Source organism: Pseudophryne corroboree, chromosome 1 (assembly GCF_028390025.1).
Source record: "Pseudophryne corroboree isolate aPseCor3 chromosome 1, aPseCor3.hap2, whole genome shotgun sequence".
Taxonomy (NCBI): domain Eukaryota; kingdom Metazoa; phylum Chordata; class Amphibia; order Anura; family Myobatrachidae; genus Pseudophryne; species Pseudophryne corroboree.
Window position 1 is genome coordinate 444,439,588 of NC_086444.1, and position 15,033 is coordinate 444,454,620.

At 44.8% G+C, this 15,033-nt stretch overlaps 1 long non-coding RNA gene across 2 annotated transcripts in view; it reads left to right on the top strand.

Moving 5' to 3' along the window:
* The window catches only part of LOC134899108 (uncharacterized), a 36,444-nt gene extending 31,692 nt beyond the window's left edge, over positions 1-4,752 (top strand). The window contains exons 1-2 of one of the 2 annotated variants that reach the window (XR_010172842.1): positions 4,106-4,208; positions 4,304-4,752. This is a non-coding gene — a long non-coding RNA (uncharacterized LOC134899108). Of the gene's footprint in view, positions 1-4,105; positions 4,209-4,303 lie in introns of those variants that run through there. The other variant, XR_010172893.1, reaches the window with a different exon arrangement.
* Positions 4,753-15,033: the final 10,281 nt, after the last annotated feature.

Consider the following 15,033-nt stretch of genomic DNA (forward strand, 5'->3'; position numbering starts at 1 on the left):
TTACACCTTGATCCGAGACCACGTCGCCCATAAAGGTAAGTGTATTCACGCCAAATTCACATTTGTCCTTGTTTAGCTTTAGATTCACTTTCTTGACAAGTTCCATTACTTGTCTCAATCTAGAATCATGTTCTTCCTTTGTAGATCCCCAGACAATAATGTCAACCATCATTGTTTCAACACCTGGAATATGTTCAAAAATCATGTGTATCTTTTTGTGATATACTTCTGGAGCAGACAATATTCCATATGGTAGTCGAAGAAATCTGTATCGACCTTCTGGTGTATTAAATGTACATAGCTTTGAGCTGGTCTCATCTAGCTTCATTTGCCAGAATCCTGATGATGCGTCCAATTTACTGAACCATTTTGCTCCTGCAAATTGCGACATGATTTCATCTCTGGTTGGTAGTTTGAAATGTTCTCGCTTAATAGCTTTGTTTAAATCTCTGGGGTCTAGACATATTCTGAGTTGTCCATTTTTCTTTTCAACAATTACTAAGGAGCTTACCCATTCAGTAGGCTCATCAACATTCTGTATCACACCCAAGGTTTCCATACGATTTAACTCTTGTTTCAGTGTTTCTTTCAGCGCAAACGGCACTTTTCTACAGTGGTGTATCACTGAAGAAACTTGCGTGTCTATATTTATTTTATGCTCTCAAGGCAAACAACCTAGACCTTCAAACAAGTCTCTGTATTCTGTAAACATCGATTTGCAGTCATCTTCTACTTGTGATGTCACCATAAAAACTTTCTTTAGCAAGCTTAGTTTCTCACAGGAACTTAATCCTAGAATCGGTTGCACATTTTTATCCACATTCAGTAGAGATGTTTTAAACTGTTGTCCCTTATATTTCTGTGTCACTAAGCATGTACTGTACCTTTCACAGGAATTTTCTCCCGAGTGTACCCTGTAACTTTCACTTTGGCTGGATGAATTTTAGGTTTTACTCTAAAATTCTTATAGTCTTGAAACGATATTTAATTCACCTGCGCGCCAGTATCAAGCTTAAAGGGAATGACAATCTCGTTCACAGTTAAAGGGACAATCCATTCTTTCTTATCTGCACTGCAAAGTTCAATGCAATCCACAAAGAATTCCTCTGTTTGTTTAATAGCATGCACTTTGGTTGTTTCACTTTTTCATTTTACAGCATTTGGCAAAGTGATTAAGTCTACCACATTTCATGCAGGGCACATTTTAGGATTGTGAGCATTTCCACATCTACTACACATTTCCTTGTTAGACTGTGGCTTAGACTGCTTCATTCTTGAGAATGGAGGTTTGCTTGGCTGTTTTCTGCACCACATGTACGTGCTGTACATCAGCTTCCTTGTGTAACATTTTGGCTTGAAATCTAGTTATTTCTGCAGATCTGCACATAGTCACTGCCTTTTCTAGTGTTAGGTCTTGCTCTCTCAGCAATCTCTCTCTGAGTCCATTATCAGGTATTCCACAGACATTATTATCTCTAATCAGTGAATCCTTTAAATCACCAAACTCACAGGTTATACTGAGTGATTGCAGCTCTGTAACATACTGATCAAATCCATATCCAGACTTCTGATCACATGTGAAAAACTTATATCTTTCATATGTCACATTTTTCCTTGGCACAAAGTAATCTTCAACCTTTTGCACTATAGAAGATAGTTTTCAGTTTGATGAGGGGCAGAATATGGTGCTATTATAAATGTCCAGCACATCCTCTCCTATCGCATGGAGGAAAATGGATGCCTTAGTTTTGTCAGCCTCTGTATCAGCTCCACATGCAGCAAAATATATATTAAACCTTTGCTTAAATCTTTTCCAGTTTTCAGACAAGTTACCAGACATCAACATGCCAGTTGGAGGAGCCAGTTTATCCATGGTTACTCACTGTTTGAAGAGAGGAGCACACGGCAGGCTTTGCAGACACTGAGTATCACAGCCTTATAGACTGCTGCAGGATTCTTTCACACTCTGAGAGCACTAGCAGTCCAAGTTAAAGTTCTTCTGACACCATGTTTTGTTCATATGTTTGTAAATCCAGTCATAAGGACACAAAGACATGTGAGTTCACTGCTGTGCCGTTTTATTCCATCACCAACTCCAGGCACACTGCATATTGGACCACCCACTTCCCAGCATCCCTCTGGTCCCAGGGACCATCACTGAAGATTCAGCCTTACACATATTACTAATGGAGTGTCTACAAATATTAAGCATTCTAATACACTAACATCACACTGGGGACATCAGTCATCCACTATATCAATGTCACCCTGCCTCAGTCACCCATTATCTCCCTGTCACACCTGCCTCAGTCACCCATTATCTCCCTGTCACCCCTGCCTCACCAGTAACCTATTATCTCCCTGTCACCCACTGTCACCCTGTACCACGGGGAGTACAATTGTGAAGCCACACCCCTTTCTTGTAAGACCACACCACTTTTATCCCATCAAGCGGTGCCAAAATAGATTTTGGCTTACTAAATAAAATAAGCTTGGGCCGGCCCTGTTTGCAGTGCAGGTGGCAGTGTCGGGAGTGCGGGTGGCTGTGGCAGCAGTGCGGGCAGTGGTGTCAGAGTGGTGCATGCCACCATCTTTCCCCCATTAAAGGCTATTGGGACAAGCTTATTGGCTGAGAGCCGTGACAGACAGCGGTAAGCCCTATTGACTTGAAATTTGCGCCCAAGGCAAACACACGAGATCTGACAGCGGGATCTCCAATGTTCGGCTCGGGCCGGGTTCAAGGCAGTCGGGACAGATCTGAGCCCCAGGCTCGACTGCCCCTGATAGAGGAATTTCTGTGCGGGTTGGATTTCTCAAAATCCGAACCACTCACCTCTAATTTGAAGCTTTTCATTTTCAGACGATAAAGAGTATGAAATTGAGATTTTTGATTGACGGTCATTATCGTGGTATCCAAATAGAGGCCCATTTTTATCAGCCATAAATGGACCCATGAGAATACAATAACAAATGGTTCCTGGGATAAGTTCCCTATCCCATGTGTTATCACGCCACCAGTGGCTGCTTATCGTGGATCATGCTTCAGGTACAGGAGACACCCGAAGGCACCCGAAACATAATCCCCTGGATAAGTGGCAGCATGGGGGGGGGGGGGGGGCACGCTGTATCGGGGCTATTGGATACCCCCTTAGTTACCTTATATATGTATACATGTAGCCATGTTCATCTTTGATGTGATGCAGCATGTTGTGTCGCGGCTTGCTGCATGGTGAGCATGGCTGCAGAGACCATTCACAGCTGTCCATCACTCCATTAATTCCTAAGGATGCGCATGTCAGTCACGGTCACACTAGTTATGCCATCTATGCCATGATGCATACGCATAGAGCAAAGTTGAGCATGGCTTAGGGTTGCCGCCTCATCCCTTTAATTCTGGACACATTTTAATTATACAGGTCTTGTGGCTGATTAAAACCAGGTGAAATGGAGTCTTGAAGTTAGCCAGCCACAGAACCTGTGTAATTAATAGGTGTAGATCATCAAGTCGACAATGTTTAGGTCGACCACTATAGGTCGACAGTCACTAGGTAGACAGGGTTTCTAGGTCGACAGGGTTTCTAGGTCGACATGTGCTAGGTCGACATGTCAAAAGGTCAACATAAGGTGTGTTTTTTTGTGCCGTTTTCTTCGTAGAGTGACCGGGAACCCCAATTAGTGCACCGTGTCCCCTCGCATGACTCGCTTCACTTGCCATGCTTCGGGTATGATTACCGTTCCAATCGTAGTCCACGTGGATCGTAAAGTATGAAAAAGTTTAAAAAAAAAAAGAAATTTTGTTTAAAAACTCATGTCGACCTAGCACATGTCGACCTTCCAACCCTGTCAACCTAGGGACTGTCGACCTATAGTGGTCGACCTAAACATTTTCACGCTAGACAGTGTCGATCTTCAGACCGGATCCCGTAATTAATATGTGTACAGAATTAAAGGGATGAGGTGGCAACCCTAGCATAGCTACATCTGTGCAAAAATGTTACACGTTACAAATATATTACATGCAAAACATGTCTGTACGCTGCTATGTATTACAAACTTGATTTAATGTATTATGCAAATACATCCACAGACCTGAGCAATATAGGAGTGGAGAGAATGTTCCTCATCATCTTCAGTATCTGGATTCAGCTCATAGCTTTACTACATAGAAATGGATGTTCTCATACTGCTCTTTGTGTTTTTGCCAATATGTGAGGACTGGAATTAATATCATATTTATAGTATAAATATAAATACAGATTTTTCTCAGACAGACTGTATCTAATAACTGTTCTCTGCTTTACAGGCGTCCTCTCTCAGACAATACAGGAGACAGGGCCAGGGATTGTGAGACCTTCACAGCAACTTAAAGTAACCTGTACATGCTCAGGGTTTGAGTTAACCAGCTATCACATTAGCTGGATCAGACAGTCACCTGGGCAAGGTCTAGAATGGATTGGACGAATACTCACCGGTGGTAGCACATATTATGCTGATTTACTCAAAAGCAGAACCACAATCACAAAAGACAACGCCAAGAAACAGGTCTTTCTCCAAATAAATACAGTGGAACCTAAAGACACAGGAATGTATTTCTGTGCAAGGGAGCACATAAACACAAAGCAATGAGAAGCTCATACAATATCCTATCCTGCTTCTCTGTGAATGGAAATATAAAACCACAAGATGTTACTGGACTGAAACAAAAAACAATGTTAAACTAGTAGAATTCAGTAAACCACAATGCAAGTGTCATGTCTTTGTTTCTTAATATATTTAGCTAGTAGTTATAGACCAGGCAACTGTCAGATCAACCTTAGTGCACACTTGCCTACTTTTGAAAAAGCATTTCAGGGAGAATGTGAAAGTAAAGAGCACCATACACTAGAACAGTGGTTCTCAAACTCGGTCCTCAGGACCCCACACAGTGCATGTTTTGCAGGTAACCCAGCAGGTGCACAGGTGTATTAATTACTCACTGACACATTTTAAAAGGTCCGCAGGTGGAGCTAATTATTTAACTTGTGATTCTGTGAGGTGACCTGCAAAATATGCACTGTGTGGGGTCCTGAGGACCGAGTTTGAGAACCTGTGCACTAGAACGATATGTCTAGAGTAGAGATGAGCGGGTTCGGTTTCTCTGAATCCGAACCCGCACGAACTTCATGTTTTTTTTCACGGGTCCGAGCGACTCGGATCTTCCCGCCTTGCTCGGTTAACCCGAGCGCGCCCGAACGTCATCATGACGCTGTCGGATTCTCGCGAGACTCGGATTCTATATAAGGAGCCGCGCGTCGCCGCCATTTTCACACGTGCATTGAGATTGATAGGGAGAGGACGTGGCTGGCGTCCTCTCCATTTAGATTAGGAGAGAGAGAGAGAGATTGACCTGAGGCTGATACTGTAGAAGAGAGTGCAGAGTTTAGTGACTGACCACAGTGACCACCAGCAGTGCAGTTGTTTTATTTAATATATCCGTTCTCTGCCTGAAAAAAACGGTACACACAGTGACTCAGTCACATACCATATCTGTGTGCACTGCTCAGCCCAGTGTGCTGCATGCCTGCATCATCTATGTATATATTATATATCTGACTGTGCTCAGCTCACACAGCTTATAATTGTGGGGGAGACTGGGGAGCACTGCAGTGCCAGTTATAGGTTATAGCAGGAGCCAGGAGTACAAGACAGTCACATACCATATCTGTGTGCACTGCTCAGCCCAGTGTGCTGCATCATCTATGTATATATTATATATCTGACTGTGCTCAGCTCACACAGCTTATAATTGTGGGGGAGACTGGGGAGCACTGCAGTGCCAGTTATAGGTTATAGCAGGAGCCAGGAGTACATATTATATTAAAATTAAACAGTGCACACTTTTGCTGCAGGAGTGCCACTGCCAGTGTGACTGACCAGTGACCTGACCACACTGACCACCAGTATAGTTAGTAGTATACTATATTGTGATTGCCTGAAAAAGTTAAACACTCGTCGTGTGACTTCACTTGTGTGGTGTTTTTTTTTTTTATTCTATAAAAAACTCATTCTGCTGACAGACAGTGTCCAGCAGGTCCGTCATTATATAATATATATACCTGTCCGGCTGCAGTAGTGATATATATATATTTTTTATATCATTATTTATCATCCAGTCGCAGCAGACACAGTACGGTAGTTCACGGCTGTAGCTACCTCTGTGTCGGCACTCGGCAGTCCATCCATAATTGTATACCACCTACCCGTGGTTTTTTTTTCTTTCTTCTTTATACATACATACTACTACATCTCTTTATCAACCAGTCTATATTAGCAGCAGACACAGTACAGTACGGTAGTTCACGGCTGTGGCTACCTCTGTGTCGGCACTCGGCAGTCCGTCCATAATTGTATACCACCTAACCGTGGTTTTTTTTTTCTTTCTTCTTTATACATACATACTACGACATCTCTTTATCAACCAGTCTATATTAGCAGCAGACACAGTACAGTACGGTAGTTCACGGCTGTGGCTACCTCTGTGTCGGCACTCGGCAGTCCGTCCATAATTGTATACCACCTAACCGTGGTTTTTTTTTCTTTCTTCTTCATACATACATACTACGACATCTCTTTATCAACCAGTCTATATTAGCAGCAGACACAGTACAGTACGGTAGTTCACGGCTGTGGCTACCTCTGTGTCGGCACTCGGCAGTCCGTCCATAATTGTATACCACCTAACCGTGGTTTTTTTTTCTTTCTTCTTTATACATACATACTACGACATCTCTTTATCAACCAGTCTATATTAGCAGCAGACACAGTACAGTACGGTAGTTCACGGCTGTGGCTACCTCTGTGTCGGCACTCGGCAGTCCGTCCATAATTGTATACCACCTAACCGTGGTTTTTTTTTCTTTCTTCTTCATACATACATACTACGACATCTCTTTATCAACCAGTCTATATTAGCAGCAGACACAGTACAGTACGGTAGTTCACGGCTGTGGCTACCTCTGTGTCGGCACTCGGCAGTCCGTCCATAATTGTATACCACCTACCCGTGGTTTTTTTTTCTTTCTTCTTCATACATACATACTACGACATCTCTTTATCAACCAGTCTATATTAGCAGCAGACACAGTACAGTACGGTAGTTCACGGCTGTGGCTACCTCTGTGTCGGCACTCGGCAGTCCGTCCATAATTGTATACCACCTACCCGTGTTTTTTTTTTCTTTCTTCTTCATACATACATACTACGACATCTCTTTATCAACCAGTCTATATTAGCAGCAGACACAGTACAGTACGGTAGTTCACGGCTGTGGCTACCTCTGTGTCGGCACTCGGCAGTCCGTCCATAATTGTATACCACCTAACCGTGGTTTTTTTTTCTTTCTTCTTCATACATACATACTATGACATCTCTTTATCAACCAGTCTATATTAGCAGCAGACACAGTACGGTAGTTCACGGCTGTAGCTACCTCTGTGTCGGCACTCGGCAGTCCGTCCATAATTGTATACTAGTATCCATCCATCTCCATTGTTTACCTGAGGTGCCTTTTAGTTGTGCCTATTAAAATATGGAGAACAAAAATGTTGAGGTTCCAAAATTAGGGAAAGATCAAGATCCACTTCCACCTCGTGCTGAAGCTGCTGCCACTAGTCATGGCCGAGACGATGAAATGCCAGCAACGTCGTCTGCCAAGGCCGATGCCCAATGTCATAGTACAGAGCATGTCAAATCCAAAACACCAAATATCAGTAAAAAAAGGACTCCAAAACCTAAAATAAAATTGTCGGAGGAGAAGCGTAAACTTGCCAATATGCCATTTACCACACGGAGTGGCAAGGAACGGCTGAGGCCCTGGCCTATGTTCATGGCTAGTGGTTCAGCTTCACATGAGGATGGAGGCACTCAGCCTCTCGCTAGAAAAATGAAAAGACTCAAGCTGGCAAAAGCAGTAGCACCGCAAAGAACTGTGCGTTCTTCGAAATCCCAAATCCACAAGGAGAGTCCAATTGTGTCGGTTGCGATGCCTGACCTTCCCAACACTGGACGTGAAGAGCATGCGCCTTCCACCATTTGCACGCCCCCTGCAAGTGCTGGAAGGAGCACCCGCAGTCCAGTTCCTGATAGTCAGATTGAAGATGTCAGTGTTGAAGTACACCAGGATGAGGAGGATATGGGTGTTGCTGGCGCTGGGGAGGAAATTGACCAGGAGGATTCTGATGGTGAGGTGGTTTGTTTAAGTCAGGCACCCAGGGAGACACCTGTTGTCCGTGGGAGGAATATGGCCGTTGACATGCCTGGTGAAAATACCAAAAAAATCAGCTCTTCGGTGTGGAACTATTTCAACAGAAATGCGGACAACAGGTGTCAAGCCGTGTGTTCCCTTTGTCAAGCTGTAATAAGTAGGGGTAAGGACGTTAACCACCTCGGAACATCCTCCCTTATACGTCACCTGCAGCGCATTCATAATAAGTCAGTGACAAGTTCAAAAACTTTGGGTGACAGCGGAAGCAGTCCACTGACCAGTAAATCCCTTCCTCTTGTAACCAAGCTCACGCAAACCACCCCACCAACTCCCTCAGTGTCAATTTCCTCCTTCCCCAGTAATGCCAATAGTCCTGCAGGCAATGTCACTGGCAATTCTGACGAGTCCTCTCCTGCCTGGGATTCCTCCGATGCATCCTTGCGTGTAACGCCTACTGCTGCTGGCGCTGCTGTTGTTGCTGCTGGGAGTCGATGGTCATCCCAGAGGGGAAGTCGTAAGCCCACTTGTACTACTTCCAGTAAGCAATTGACTGTTCAACAGTCCTTTGCGAGGAAGATGAAATATCACAGCAGTCATCCTGCTGCAAAGCGGATAACTGAGGCCTTGACAACTATGTTGGTGTTAGACGTGCGTCCGGTATCCGCCGTTAGTTCACAGGGAACTAGACAATTTATTGAGGCAGTGTGCCCCCGTTACCAAATACCATCTAGGTTCCACTTCTCTAGGCAGGCGATACCGAGAATGTACACGGACCTCAGAAAAAGACTCACCAGTGTCCTAAAAAATGCAGTTGTACCCAATGTCCACTTAACCACGGACATGTGGACAAGTGGAGCAGGGCAGGGTCAGGACTATATGACTGTGACAGCCCACTGGGTAGATGTATGGACTCCCGCCGCAAGAACAGCAGCGGCGGCACCAGTAGCAGCATCTCGCAAACGCCAACTCTTTCCTAGGCAGGCTACGCTTTGTATCACCGCTTTCCAGAATACGCACACAGCTGAAAACCTCTTACGGCAACTGAGGAAGATCATCGCGGAATGGCTTACCCCAATTGGACTCTCCTGTGGATTTGTGGCATCGGACAACGCCAGCAATATTGTGTGTGCATTAAATATGGGCAAATTCCAGCACGTCCCATGTTTTGCACATACCTTGAATTTGGTGGTGCAGAATTATTTAAAAAACGACAGGGGCGTGCAAGAGATGCTGTCGGTGGCCAGAAAAATTGCGGGACACTTTCGGCGTACAGGCACCACGTACAGAAGACTGGAGCACCATAAAAACTACTGAACCTGCCCTGCCATCATCTGAAGCAAGAAGTGGTAACGAGGTGGAATTCAACCCTCTATATGCTTCAGAGGTTGGAGGAGCAGCAAAAGGCCATTCAAGCCTATACAATTGAGCACGATATAGGAGGTGGAAGGCACCTGTCTCAAGCGCAGTGGAGAATGATTTCAACGTTGTGCAAGGTTCTGATGCCCTTTGAACTTGCCACACGTGAAGTCAGTTCAGACACTGCCAGCCTGAGTCAGGTCATTCCCCTCATCAGGCTTTTGCAGAAGAAGCTGGAGACATTGAAGGAGGAGCTAACACGGAGCGATTCCGCTAGGCATGTGGGACTTGTGGATGGAGCCCTTAATTCGCTTAACAAGGATTCACGGGTGGTCAATCTGTTGAAATCAGAGCACTACATTTTGGCCACCGTGCTCGATCCTAGATTTAAAGCCTACCTTGGATCTCTCTTTCCGGCAGACACAAGTCTGCTGGGGTTGAAAGACCTGCTGGTGAGAAAATTGTCAAGTCAAGCGGAACGCGACCTGTCAACATCTCCTCCTTCACATTCTCCCGCAACTGGGGGTGCGAGGAAAAGGCTCAGAATTCCGAGCCCACCCGCTGGCGGTGATGCAGGGCAGTCTGGAGCGACTGCTGATGCTGACATCTGGTCCGGACTGAAGGACCTGACAACGATTACGGACATGTCGTCTACTGTCACTGCATATGATTCTCTCACCATTGAAAGAATGGTGGAGGATTATATGAGTGACCGCATCCAAGTAGGCACGTCACACAGTCCATACTTATACTGGCAGGAAAAAGAGGCAATTTGGAGGCCATTGCACAAACTGGCTTTATTCTACCTAAGTTGCCCTCCCACAAGTGTGTACTCCGAAAGAGTGTTTAGTGCCGCCGCTCACCTTGTCAGCAATCGGCGTACGAGGTTACATCCAGAAAATGTGGAGAAGATGATGTTCATTAAAATGAATTATAATCAATTCCTCCGCGGAGACATTGACCAGCAGCAATTGCCTCCACAAAGTACACAGGGAGCTGAGATGGTGGATTCCAGTGGGGACGAATTGATAATCTGTGAGGAGGGGGATGTACACGGTGATATATCGGAGGGTGATGATGAGGTGGACATCTTGCCTCTGTAGAGCCAGTTTGTGCAAGGAGAGATTAATTGCTTCTTTTTTGGGGGGGGTCCAAACCAACCCGTCATATCAGTCACAGTCGTGTGGCAGACCCTGTCACTGAAATGATGGGTTGGTTAAAGTGTGCATGTCCTGTTTTGTTTATACAACATAAGGGTGGGTGGGAGGGCCCAAGGACAATTCCACCTTGCACCTCTTTTTTCTTTTATTTTTCTTTGCGTCATGTGCTGTTTGGGGAGGGTTTTTTGGAAGGGACATCCTGCGTGACACTGCAGTGCCACTCTTAAATGGGCCCGGTGTTTGTGTCGGCCACTAGGGTCGCTAATCTTACTCACACAGTCAGCTACCTCATTGCGCCTCTTTTTTTCTTTGCGTCATGTGCTGATTGGGGAGGGTTTTTTGGAAGGGACATCCTGCGTGACACTGCAGTGCCACTCCTAAATGGGCCCGGTGTTTGTGTCGGCCACTAGGGTCGCTAATCTTACTCACACAGTCAGCTACCTCATTGCGCCTCTTTTTTTCTTTGCGTCATGTGCTGATTGGGGAGGGTTTTTTGGAAGGGACATCCTGCGTGACACTGCAGTGCCACTCCTAAATGGGCCCGGTGTTTGTGTCGGCCACTAGGGTCGCTAATCTTACTCACACAGTCAGCTACCTCATTGCGCCTCTTTTTTTCTTTGCGTCATGTGCTGATTGGGGAGGGTTTTTTGGAAGGGACATCCTGCGTGACACTGCAGTGCCACTCCTAAATGGGCCCGGTGTTTGTGTCGGCCACTAGGGTCGCTTATCTTACTCACACAGTCAGCTACCTCATTGCGCCTCTTTTTTTCTTTGCGTCATGTGCTGATTGGGGAGGGTTTTTTGGAAGGGACATCCTGCGTGACACTGCAGTGCCACTCCTAGATGGGCCAGGTGTTTGTGTCGGCCACTAGTGTCGCTTAGCTTAGTCATCCAGCGACCTTGGTGCAAATTTTAGGACTAAAAATAATATTGTGAGGTGTGAGGTATTCAGAATAGACTGAAAATGAGTGGAAATTATGGTTTTTGAGGTTAATAATAATATGGGATCAAAATGACCCCCAAATTCTATGATTTAAGCTGTCTTTTAGTGTTTTTTAAAAAAAACACCCGAATCCAAAACACACCCGAATCCGACAAAAAAAATTCGGTGAGGTTTTGCCAAAACGCGGTCGAACCCAAAACACGGCTGCGGAACCGAACCCAAAACCAAAACACAAAACCCGAAAAATTTCAGGCGCTCATCTCTAGTCTAGAGCAGTGATTTTCAACCTTTTTTTACTAGCGGCACACCAATCAATATTTTAAAATTGCCAAGGCACACCATCCGTTACCCCACAGAAAAAAAAAACCCCACACATTGGCCCTCACAGTAATAAAAAATCCATACATACATTGGCCCCACATAAATCATGTTGCTCCCTACATAAATCCTATTGCTCCCCACATAAATCAATCACATTGCTTCCCACATAAATCATGTTGCTCACACATAAATCAATCACATTTCTCCCCACATAAATCCTATTGCTCCCCGCATGAATTATTCACATTGTTCCCCCCATAAATTCATAAATCCTATTGCTGCCCACAGGAGAAATAACATAACAAATATTATCCCCTACCAGTTAGTTGTCCTTCTTCCTGTCTCTCAGTGAAGGGGGTTGTTCATAGTGGAGTGCTGCGAATACTGAGCAGTGGGCGGTTGGCAGATGTGGATGTGGGTGGGCAAGGAAAGCTGTGGATGCAGGCGGGAACTGGAAGATATGTATGCAGGCGGGTGGACTGGCTGGGTGGTGAGTTGCGGCGGCCGTGACCTATGATATCACACCGCTGCATCATCAAGGCATAGGTCACGGCCGGAGCATGAGTGATCCTCTAAGAAGAGCCCGGGCCAACAGTTCACTCTGATGGGGCTCTGGCTCTGCGGCACACCTTGCAACTGGTCGCGGCACACTAGTGTGCCACGGTACACTGGTTGAAAAAGCCTGGTCTAGAGGATGAAGTCGGGATGATTTCCCTTGAACTCTCCCGGGAGCTTCCCAGGAGTGTTTACATAAGATTCCAAATGATTTTGTACAATTTGACTTTTTTGAGCATACTATACATCGCATACAATATGTCAAGCGCCTACATATCGCATGGGATGTATAGCATGCATTCACAGGTACCATTAGATACATCCTGAGAATGCCAGTCAAACTTCCTACTATAGATCGCATGTGATATATCGCGAGCACAAAAACCACACTTTTTTTAGTTCGATTCCATTTGATCACGACAAATAACGAGAAATAACGAGTGCAGCACCAACGACCTGGAGGAGGTCGCGCATCGGATCGGATATATAGCAACCTGAATGACCAAATTGAGCTGAAAATGAGTAAAATCGTTCTAGTGTATGTGGTCATTTACACATATCAGCAGATGCGTGTACTGCTACATATGAGAGGCGTGTCATAAACATGACATAATATCCAAATGTAAATGAGCTTCAAAGTTAGTAACATCTATTTGTTGATGAAAAGACACTGATATTTTTCAGGATTTGTTGGTGTATTGGCCCTCATTCCGAGTTGTTCGCTCGCTAGCTGCTTTTAGCAGCCGTGCAAACGCAAAGCCGCCTCCCTCCAGGAGTGTATCTTAGCTTAGCTGAAGTGCGAACGAAAGGATCGCAGAACGGCACCAAAATATTTTCGAGCAGTTTCTAAGTAGCTCCAGACCTACTCCTTGCTTGCGATCACTTCAGACTGTTTAGTTCCTGTTTTGATGTCACAAACAAGCCCTGCATTCGGCCAGCCACGCCCGCGTTTCCACAGGCACGCCTGCGTTTGTATCTGACACGCTTGCGTTTTTCAGCACACTCCCTGAAAACGGTCAGTTACCACCCAGAAACGCCCCATTCCTGTCAATCACTCAGCGGTCAGCAGTGCGACTGAAAAGCATCGCTAGACCTTGTGTGAAACTGCATCGGCTTTTGTGAAAGTACGTTGCGCATTGCGCTGCATATGCATGCGCAGAAGTGCAGATTTTTAGCCTGATCGCTGCGCTGTGAAACAGCGGCAGCTAGCGATCAACTCAGAATGATCCCCATTGTGTATTACAATAAGTTCCATATACTGTAAGTGGTCACGAGAAACCTTATTTAAAATGCATGTAGCTATAGGGATCATTGTGCACTGATGATCCTATTTGAATGTATGTATTTTCCACCGAGAATGTAACAGCTGTATAATGGGGGTAAGGTGCAATCAGGGAGATTGATGTACTATTCAGGGAGTCAGGGAGATTGCTACTATTTCAGGGAGTCTCCTACAGAATGAGGGATGGTAGGCAACTATGCGTTACTGGCTGCTGCCACTGTCTAACACACCCCTTCCCAGCCCTCTTTCCAACCACTTATTTCTGCTCTCTGCCCTCTGCCTACTTCTGTTGTTATGCTACTTGCCCCCTCACGTCACATCCCGCTATTAATAATCTAAACCAACAAAATACTTTCTAATATAATAAATAGAGATGTGCGGCTGGCACTTTTCGTGTTTTGGTTTGGTTCTAATTCCACTTTTGAATTTGGGGTTAATTTAGCTCCCATGGTATTATTAACCTCAATAACATTCATTTCCACTCATTTCCAGTCTATTCTGAACACCTCACAATATTGTTTATAGGCCTAAAAAATGCACAGAGGTGACTGTATGACCAAGCTAAGCAACACAAGGCCCATCTAGTAGTGTCACGCAGTGGCTGAATGTCGAGAGTGGGCCGCAATTGTTTGGTCCACTGACAGCATCTCCAGCACGACCCTGTCAATTTTTAAAAATTCTGCAAATGGTGGACTTATACGGCAGTACCCCTGGACTAATACAGCAGTACCCCTGGACTCATATGTCAGTGTCAGACAGGATGGCACTTTTCAAAAACTAGGCCCCAAACAGCACCTCATGCAAAAATGTCTAAGAGGGGCAATGAGGTAGCTGTATGACTAAGCCAAGAGACACAAACAATTCCAACTGGAATTATATGTACAAATCACGGAATTATACGTCCAAATCACTGGAATTAATTGGCAAAATCACTGTAATAATAATTATACATCCAAATCACTGTAATTATACTGCAAAATCACTGTAATTATGCGTCCAAATCACTGGAATTAATTGGCAAAATCACTGTAATTATACATCCAAATCACTGGAATTAATTGGCAAAATCACTGTAATTATACATCCAAATCACTGGAATTAATTGGCAAAATCACTGGAATTATACATTCAAATCACTGGAATTAATTGGCAAAATCACTGTAATTAATAATTA